Source organism: Neomonachus schauinslandi, unplaced genomic scaffold (genome assembly GCF_002201575.2).
Source record: "Neomonachus schauinslandi unplaced genomic scaffold, ASM220157v2 HiC_scaffold_130, whole genome shotgun sequence".
NCBI lineage: Eukaryota > Metazoa > Chordata > Mammalia > Carnivora > Phocidae > Neomonachus > Neomonachus schauinslandi.
The window spans coordinates 46923-57090 of record NW_025408831.1 but is presented as its reverse complement, the minus strand read 5'-3'; the positions used below and the strand labels follow the sequence as shown (position 1 = coordinate 57090).

The following is a 10168-nucleotide window of genomic DNA, read 5'->3' as shown; positions in this document are numbered from 1 at the left end:
TTCCCTAAATTAGGGAAGTTTTCAGCCATTATTTCTTCAAATAATTGCTCTTTCCCCTTCTCTCTCTCTTCTCCTTCTAGGACCCCTCTAATGCCAACATTCTTATGTTTGATGTTGTTCTAGAGGTCCCTTGGTTAGCTTCATTTTTTAAAATTCTTCTTTTTCACTGTATTATCTGTGTGAGTTCCAGTGTCCTGTCTCCCAGGTGGCTGATCCACTCTGCTGTCATCTAGTCTTTTGTTGAACTCCTCTAGTGTATTTTTTAGGTCAGTTATCATATTCTTCAGCTCTGTGGCTTCTGTTTAGTACTTTCTTATGTGTTCTATCTTCTTGTTAAGTATCTCCCTGTGTTCATCCATTCTACCACATTCGGTGAGCATCTTTATGACCATTACTTTGAATTCTTTATCATGTAGATACTTGTGTCTTGTTCTTTCTTTTCAAACATATTTCTGTCTTTCTTCATTTGGCTTGGCTCTGTGTTGTTTCTATGTATGAGGCAAAACAGCTACCTCTCTTAGTTTTGAAGGAGTAGCCTCGTGTTGGTGATTCATTCAATCTTGCCCTGGCTCTTGGTTGTCTCATGAACTTTTGTGATTGTCTAAACTACAGGATTTATTTTTTTATATGTTGAGTTGTTGAGGGTGTGCCAAGACCTGTCAGTGATCCTAGGGACAGAATCTCATTTAGCATCTAATTTCAGGCTGATTGGAAGCCAGACCCTCAAGCAGCAGCTTTTAAAGTATGCAAATATATATAGTGTCGTGGGCCCCCAGTTGTAAACCTGCTGACCTCCAGACCAGGAGACCTGGAGGTGTCTCCTAGGTGACATTTGCAAAAATCAGGGCTCCAGACAAGTGCATAAGGTCCTTTATGGGAAGTCTCATTGAGCTATAGTGAGGTCAGGGATGGTGTCTCCCTGCTTATGTGTCCTGGGAGTGCCTCCTGAGCCTCTACATGTGTGGGAAACCTGAAGCATGTCCCTTAGGCTGAAGCTCCAGGCTAAGTAAATTTATATCTGTGCAGTGCCCTGGCAGTGGTGGCCTGCCAAGTACTATCTTTCCAGTTGTTAAAGCCCCATGGAACTCTAGAACACCAGCTCTCTTGTCCACAGGGCCAGGCGATGAAAGGGTACCATTTGTGTGTATTTCTTTTACCTGCTGGCTTTAGCAAGACTACTGGAGAGTATAGTGGGTGGGCTACTCACTGTCCTCAGGAGGGCAGTAGGAAAATGTCTTGACTGCATGTGCCCGTGGCTTCAGCAATGCAGTAAGAGAGTGCCTTGTCTGTTTGCATGCACTGCCTTCAGGCTGGGAGTGGAAGAATGCCACCGCTATTTGACTTGCCAAGCCAAAGGAGCACCACAACCACCCACATTCTCCTGCCCCAGCAAGTGCCCCGAGCACTTTCTGCCCGCTCATTCCGGCATGGGGGTGGGAGGGTGCCATGTCCAAGCTCACCCACCTGTGCTAGTAGGATATGTGGAGTGTGTAGCAATGGCATCTGCCAACACCTCTACCTCTGGGGAGCACCTTAATGCCCACTCATCTCCAGCCAATAACCCCAGATCAACAATTGAATCTTCCCCCACATATAGTCTAGACATTTTTCAAACTGCTATTTTCTCACTGGGTTTAGGGGTGAGTGTGATTGCACACGACCCTCCAAGAGGGGACTCCTGGTTTCCTCTAGCACTTTGGGACCCCTGATGGCAGTCCCATTGGTTTTCCAAGCCAGATGTTCTGGAGGCTCACCTCTCTAGTGCAGGTTTCAGGAGCCAGGGTGCCCGATGTGGGGCACCATTCCCTCACTCCTCTGGCAGAAATACCTGTCTTGGTGAGATTCCACCCTATTGTGTGTTGCTACACCAGACTGTGTCTCTGCCTCTCCTACCCAACTTGATATGGTACTTTTATTCTTTGTTGTGCAGAATAGTCACTCTAGTTTTCAGATCTTTTTCAGGAAGAAATAATCCATATGTCACTGTAGATTTGGTGTGTCCTTGGGAGGAAGTGAGTTCAGGATCTTCCTAAACTGCCATCTTTCTGCTTATAGTTTTAATTTTACATTTGAAGAGAATGGAAACAATCAGGTGGCAAATTTTGCCTCAATATGAGTTAGAATTACGGGTTCCTAAAATCAGTGGCTGTCAATCAAAGCCTAGACACTGGGTGATCTGATGAATAATTTAAAACTGATTTATTAACTGTGCAGAAGTGAAGTTAATCGTGCAGGGAGACACAATGTCAGCTGCCAGCAATTTACTATGTTTTTGAAAACCATAGGCAGCAATTTACAGAAAAGATTAGGCCAGTTACAGTACACACATGCCATTTTCCTGATTTAAGATGTCATTCTGAAAGCTGTAAACTGACAACTGGAGTTTGGAATGAGGTTATAAAGTTTATGAAGAACTGCTTTTACCTGAGAATGTCTATATTTCCGCTCTGGGAGACACCTGAATGCACACCTCCTGCTGGGATTAAACATGTGTATGCAAATGAGCCCTGTCAGAGAGGGTGAAGCACCGTCTCTCGGAACCATTAAGCACCTTTGCATGACTCAGTGCTCTAATGCTCTGACTCGTCCAAGAGAAAGCATGGTGATGGGCCTTTATTTCCTAGAACTGATGCTATTTCAAAGAAAACTATGAATACATTTTATTAAGCCCTAAAGCATCTCAATAGATAGAATTACTTTAATCCTGTGCCAGAATTATTATTTTTTAGTTGCTTTTCAAAAGAATATGGTATGAGCAAAGTAGAAAATCACCTTTGGATGGCATAGTAATAATTGCTGTGGGCAAGCTTCACAGAGGATGGATAAAATTAATGGACAGAACTTTAAGAAGAAGTAAGTTATCTGCACAGCCTCAAAGTATCTACCCCTAACCATTCTCTAATTACTGTGTTGGTTTTAACCTATGTCCACAAATTCTTTGATATTCGCCTTTCCTTTGGAAGATAAAACTTAATTTTCCTTTCTTTCAGTGTGGACTGGACATAGGATTTGCTCCCAAAGAATAGAGCGCAGAAAGGGGGAAATGGCAACATTACTGTGAAGAAATCTGTCAGACAGCACCTTAACCAAATCATCCAGGTTAGCATCACTAAGAATAAGCCATGTTGGTATCACGTACCCCCTGATACTATGTGATGAGCAGGGGACTTCGCCACTGTGATATCCTTCCTCAAAATTCAAAATTGTAGTGTAATTATGAAGAAACATCAGAAAAACCCGAATGAAGGACATTCTACAAAATAGTCAGTATTCTTTGAAAGTCTCTATGCCAAGTTCATAAAAATCAAGTAAAGACTAAAACATTTTCACAGATTGGAACTGCAACTAAGTTTAATAAATGAAACCTGATATCCTAGGTTGGATCCTGGAACAACAAAAAATATTTAAAGCAGGTATCAGTGGGAAAATTAGTGAAATACAAATAAAGGTCCCTAGCTTAGTTAATAGAATTTTACCAATGTTAAGTTTTTAGTTTTAGTTTTGATAACTATATCAGGGTTATGAAAGTTATTTACATTAGTAGAAGCTAGATGAGGGTACATGAGAATCCTCTGTACTATTGTTGAAAGTTTATGATTGTCTGAATCTATTTCAATACAAAAATTTTAGAAAAAAATTTTGAAGAAAAGGCTCAGTGGATGTTATGGGTTGCATTGTGTCCTCAAAAGATATATTGAAGTCCTAACCCCCAGTACCTCCAAATGTGACTTGATGTGGAAATAGGATCCTTGTAGACGTAATTAGTTAAGATGATGTTAAACTGAAGTAAGATGGGCCCTTAATCCAATATGACTGGTGTCCTTTTTTTCTTTTTAAAGATTTCACCCATTTATTTGAGAGAGAGAGAGGGAGAGCACAGAGGGGGAAGCAGACTCCCCACTGAGCAGAGAGCCTGATGAGGGGCTCCCTCCCAGAACCCTTAGATCATGACCTGAGCTGAAGGCAGATGCTTAACCAACTGAACCACCCAGGCGCCCCATGACTAGTGTCCTTTGGGAAGACACACTGACACACAGGGAAGAGAACCCTGTAAAGACAGACACAGAGATTGGGAGTGCTGCAGGTTCGAGCTAAGGAACACCTAGGCTTGCTGGCCTCCCCCGGAAGCCAGGAAGAAGCAAAAAAGTTTCTCCCCTACGGGTTTCAGGGGAGCGTAATTCTGCAGACACCTTGAGTTGAGACTTTCTAGCCTCCACGACTGTGAGACTGTTCTCTGTTTTAAGCCATCCAGTCTGTAGTATTTTGCTACATTAGGAAACTGATACAATTGAAAACTAGAGTAAAATTCTCTCCATGCTTTTTTTTAGTATGAGCTCTTTTAATCTCTTTTTTATTGGTGTTAGAGTTAGAAACAAGAATTCTTTTTCTTGAGTTTTAAAAAAAGTTACATAAAGCTATATTTCCAGTAAAAATTATAAACCCCACATGTCCTAAAGGATGGTGGCTCCTCAAAGGGCATTTATAAGACAGAGATACTATAATTCAAATTCCCTTGGGGGTACAGTCTGTGTTTGATCATTTCTCTGTGCTTGGGAAGAAAATAAACTTGCTGTATATATGTAACTTTTTTTTCAGTGTTCATATTAATTTATTAAATTCTTCGATGTTTTGCAGGCAGTTTAAACCTTGTATGTCAAGGTTCTTAATTGAAATTCTTACACTGAAATTGCATATGCCAGTAGTCATCATTTAAAATAAAAGTTGAAATTTTGTTTTTCATATGAAAACAGGGCAACACATCCTTTTTATTTAGCAATAAAATATATCTGAAGAGTGATACATATAGTTTCTTCTGTCTTATACAGTTTACTGTCAACCCTGATGATTTGTTTCAATAATTCTTTTCCTCTGTTTTTTTTCCTCTAAAAGGAAAAGAATGAAGACTGTTTAATAAATTATTTTATCTTTGATCGCAATTTTCAAGGGTAAAATATAAAATGGTAGATTTGAATAAAACTTGTGAGTTATTCACAAGTCAAACACTGAAGTGCTTTGTGAATAAAAATTGATATTAGATCATTACTCTGATTCTACCTAGGATTTTTTTTTTCTCTGCTGCAAAAAGACACAACTGTTTCTTTAAAACAAATCATCAGAATTGACATTGCACTGTACAAGATGGATTATGCACCCAGATAAGGGGACAGATGAAACAAGAATACAACGTGAAAATAAATGGGCTGGGGGCTTTTGGCCTACTTTCAAAACACTATTTTGAAGACTGACAAATTCAACTCTAAAATGTCTCAGCTGACATTTTTTATTTTGCCATGCAGGGCTTTCCATGACAGATTTCAGGTTATACATTACTGGCATACCCATGTTATATTAGGTAAAAGCCCAGCATGGTTTTGGAATGGCAATTGGCAATTTCGTTCATTTTTCTCAAGTAGATTTAATAATATAATACCTAGCATCTACAACCATTGTTAATAAACCTTAGACTTCCATTACCGTTAGACCATTTTAGTCCCTAAAAATAATAAATATATTCAAAATTATTACAAGTAGAAAAGTATTCTAAAATTCTTTTTAAAAATTTGACGGTTGAGACTAATCAGTGAAACCATATAGCTTTATTGTTTATTTTTTCCTTAAAGATATGGAGTAGGCATAATATAAAAAAGATGTCCTTTCAGGCTGGATTTCTTTTCCCCTTCCTTCCACTGCCCCCTTCCAACCTAAGCTAGAGCCAGTGGGCCTCCGGCCTAGCACAGCTTTCACCATGGCCCTCAGCGATGCTGACGTGCAAAAGCAGATTAAGCATATGATGGCTTTTATTGAACAAGAAGCCAATGAGAAAGCAGAGGAAATAAATGTGAAGCAGAGGAAGAGTTCAACATTGAGAAAGGCCATCTTGTACAAACCCAAAGACTGAAGATTATGGAATACTATGAGAAGAAAATTCAGATGTCTAATTTGATGAATCAAGCAAGGCTCAAAGTCCTCAGAGCAAGAGATGACCTTATTACAGACCTACTAAATGAAGCAAAACAGAGACTCAGCAAAGTGTTAAAAGATACAACCAGGTACCAAGTGCTGCTGGATGGACTGGTCCTCCAGGGTTTGTACCAATTGTTGGAGCCCCGAATGATTATTCATTGCAGGAAGCAGAATTTCCCTTTGGTAAAGGCTGCAGTGCAAAAAACAATTCCTATGTACAAAATTGCCACCAAAATAGATGTTGATGTCCAAATTGATCAGGAGGCCTACCTGCCTGAAGAAATAGCTGGTGGAGTTGAGATCTACAACGGGGATCGTAAAATAAAAGTTTCCAATACCCTAGAAAGCCGGCTGGATCTCATAGCCCAGCAGATGATGCCAGAAGTACGGGGAGCCTTATTTGGTGCACATGCCAACAGGAAGTTTTTGGACTAAACCTTTGGGCGAGGTGGAGTTCATCCACTGCTCTCCTGCTGTAATGCGGAAGTTTCTGATATTTGAAGAAACAAGATATCTGTGTGGCTTCCTCTTCGCTGTTCTAATATTCTGTATTTATCAGTGGATCCTCTCTGTAGCTAATGCCCTTGGCCTAATTGTTAACATGAGAGAAAGCTTCACGTACTATGATCAGGAAACCTCCTTCTTAGCTTATCTAAAAGTAGCACAACTTTCATTTGCTTCTGTAGCATGAAGGTGAAGGTGTCAGATGGTGGTTACCAGCGCTTCCCCGAGGCTCTGCTCTTCCTCTCGTCTTCTGCTGTCAGTTCTCGAGCCTAGAGGGTGATGTGTATGGTGTTCTCTGACATTCAGTCTCTGCTCTTTAGGCTTCAAATGCATGGGGGGCATGCATTCCTGCCAGCACTAGTAGCTTCGCTGTTAACCTGTCTGGGCCTAGAAGCGTTCCTTATCTGTAAATGTGATTTAAAATCTAAGCCATGACTAGGTCTTATCTATTAAAACAAAAGGTTTACATGGAAAAAAAATAAGTCCTTTCAGAGGAGAATGTTAGCTTCTTTAGCATTAGCCTGCACCTCTTCCATGCTTAATGTCTTAACCTTCCAAATTCCATTCAAGCATCACTTTTCCTGTGCCTGTATGTCAACATGGGGGATGCTATGCTCTAGCACAGATTGGCTCACTGTCTCTGACCGGTTGCCAAGCTTCTACAGGCAGTTTCAACGTCCTATTTGTCTTTATAATCCTGGGACATAGCAAGTGGTTGGCACAGAGAAGACATCAAATAAAGTCACAGTCACATCTTAAATTATATGTCAGATGGCTAACATGGTTATATAATCATGGATATGGAAGCACAGAACACTGAAAAGACAAGCACAGAGCCACTCATAGAACATGCTAGAAAGGCTGCTTATAGTTCATGCCCAGGAAACTGAGCTTTCTTTATCAGAGCATCTTTCAGGTGATGCTCCTTTCACAGACACAATACCCTTTTTCTTAAAAACAAGTCATCATACAAATTTTTAAATAATAAATTTTTAGTTTTTGCATTTTATATATATATGTTTGTACACATGTATGTGTGTATAGTATAATATAGTGTTAGAATTTTTTTTTCCTTATTAGGAATTCCTATTAGAAATGTACTCAGGAAACACTAGTGTTTCCCCCGAAAATACACTGTGAAATGCTGAGCCAAGGTTTTAAGTGAAAATACCAAGTTTCCTTTTGAGTATATCAACATGAATTTTAAGGTGCTTTACTCTTTTCAGTTCTGTAGGTTTGAAAATATATTCTTAGATTGAAATGAGTTTGAAGAGCCAAGTATCCACTAATACAATTTTGGTACAAAATCTTTAATTATAAGATAGGCTATCAATGGCCCTGAAGAATTATGAAAGAGAATAAATTCACACCCTTTCTGGAATGGAAATTTTACTCAAACTTAATTAAAACACATCCTTGTCAGGTTTTTCCTACCTGAGGGGAAGTGTTCCATCTCTAGGTCATTCTGCGGAGGGGGAGGCCAAGGGCCCGAGGTTGAATGGCTGTGCGCTACAGGGACAGAACAGGACAGCTCCTACAGGATTCTCAGACAATATGTGCAGAGCTGCAGTATGGAGTTGGCAGCCTGCTCCTCCTGACCGCAGACCCTCACTCTGTGGCCCAACAGCTGGCTGACTAAGCAAGCCCCCTAACCTCACTCTGCTTCAGTTTCTGCTTCTGTAAAAATGAGTTTAAACCTCACAGGGTTGCTCTGGGCATTATTTGAAGGAGGAAGTTTATTACACAATCTTTATTGCTCTTATTATACAATATTTTAGAAATTAAAAAAAATGATTTCTAAAGATATACATTCCTGTTCTTCTGATTCTCCAAGTAATTACTTTTTGGATTTTGTGTGTGTGTTCTGTGTTTCTATTACCAACTCCAGATTCAAATAATTTAGCATCTAAAGCCACACAAGAATTCACATGCACACACACTGACATGCAAACACACATGTGCAAACACATGCTCATCCTATGATTCTGTCCTTCCCTGCCAAGTAGTACTAGAGGAAACATCTTTCTGCCCTCAAAAGATGAAATATGCAGGGGCGCCTGCGTGGCTCAGTCGGTTAAGATTCTGCCTTCTGCTCAGGTCATGATCTCGGGGACCTGGGATCAAGCCCCACATCAGGCTCTCCGGCCAGCTCAGCGGCAAGTCTGCGTCTCCCTCTCCCTCTGTGATCCTTCTCTCTCTTGCTGTCTCTCAAATAAATAGATAAAATCTTTTTAAAAAGATGAAATATGCAGTAGTAACCACCAACTTTTAAAGTATAAATCTCTCAGAAATTTTAAAAAGTCATGTCCTTAGCAGTTCAAAGAAAAGTCTCAGCTTGAATATAAAACCCTCTCTTTAGGACTAAATGTAAGTATATGTAAATACTCAATATAAATTGAGCATATGTAAATTTAAGATATTAAATTGGTAAATCGTAGCTGCCCACGTGACAATATTTTGGTCAGTGTCCTTCTGTAACTTCATTGACACTGATTGAATGCTTTATCTTCTCCAGGACCTTTCTCATACACTAGATTGCATTTGTAAAAGCGTGGCTAACAAGTGCTAGAGAAATAAATTTTTTGTACATTTTTCAGTGCATTGATTTCCTAAATGAGAGGAAACTATGCCATGATATAAATTCTGCTACAAAGGACGGCAAGAGAGAACTAAGTATGTAAATTTTAAATTCGTAGAGGACGATGATAATAACTATTGCTGGTAAACTACACAACTGTTAGCAAATCTCATTGCTGCATTACAGAAACATAAAAACTATACTCTTACACTTTTTTAAGAAAATATGATTATTTCTGGGCGCCTGGGTGGCTCAGTTGTTAAGCATCTGCCTTTGTCTCAGGTTGTGGTCCCGGGGTCCTGGGATCGAGCCCCACATCAGGCTCCCTGCTCAGTGGGAAACCTGCTTCTCCCTCTCCCACTCCCCCTGCTTGTGTTCCCTCTTTCACTGTGGCTCTCTCTGTCAAATAAATAAATAAAATCTTTTAAAAAAAGAAAATATGATTATTTATAATGAACTATATTCTTTATATTTTATTTAAAAATGTAGAATTTCCTATTTCATGCATACACCAACAGAAATCAAGGTTTTTTTAAAAAATAAAATTAAATTTCAGTACTTTATTGGGAAAGTATTGCTTAAAGTTTCTTATTCTAGTGAAGAATATTTTAATGAAAAAAATTAAGTAGCAGACAAAACCAGACATAAAACAAGTATATTTCCTCTTTCATGGGTAGGAGTCTTTGAAGAGCACCTCTGAGACTGCTCAAAGTTTCCTAGTAATTGTCACCTGTTTGCTACATGTGACAAGCAAGCTTTAGAAAGAGAGACCTGGCTCTCTTGAAATAGAATATGCATGCAAATGAGCTTCCTATCTCAGCCAACCCTGCTGGACCAGGTGGTTTCTACCCATGTCCTACCCCACAGGAAAGCTCTAGTAGGAAGACACTGTTAAGATCGCAGTGGAATGAATGAGCAATGGACATGAAAGCCAGAGTTTCCTGCATAGAAAGGAAATAAAGACATCAACAAGTAGCAGACCTCACAGAAAGTGTTCTTCAGAGTTGCATTTGTGGTCCATCAAAAGGAATCCTCCGTGTCCACTCTTCTTGTTCTTTGGATTCTTGTTTTTTGAGCCTAGATGGACTTCCAGGTCTTTCTGTTTCTACAAAGGGCGGAAAT

At 39.7% G+C, this 10168-nt stretch overlaps 1 pseudogene; it reads left to right on the top strand.

Annotated features, from left to right (window-relative positions):
- The first annotated feature begins 5746 nt into the window (after window positions 1–5746).
- LOC123323640 lies at window positions 5747–6399 on the top strand (annotated as a pseudogene).
- Window positions 6400–10168: the final 3769 nt, after the last annotated feature.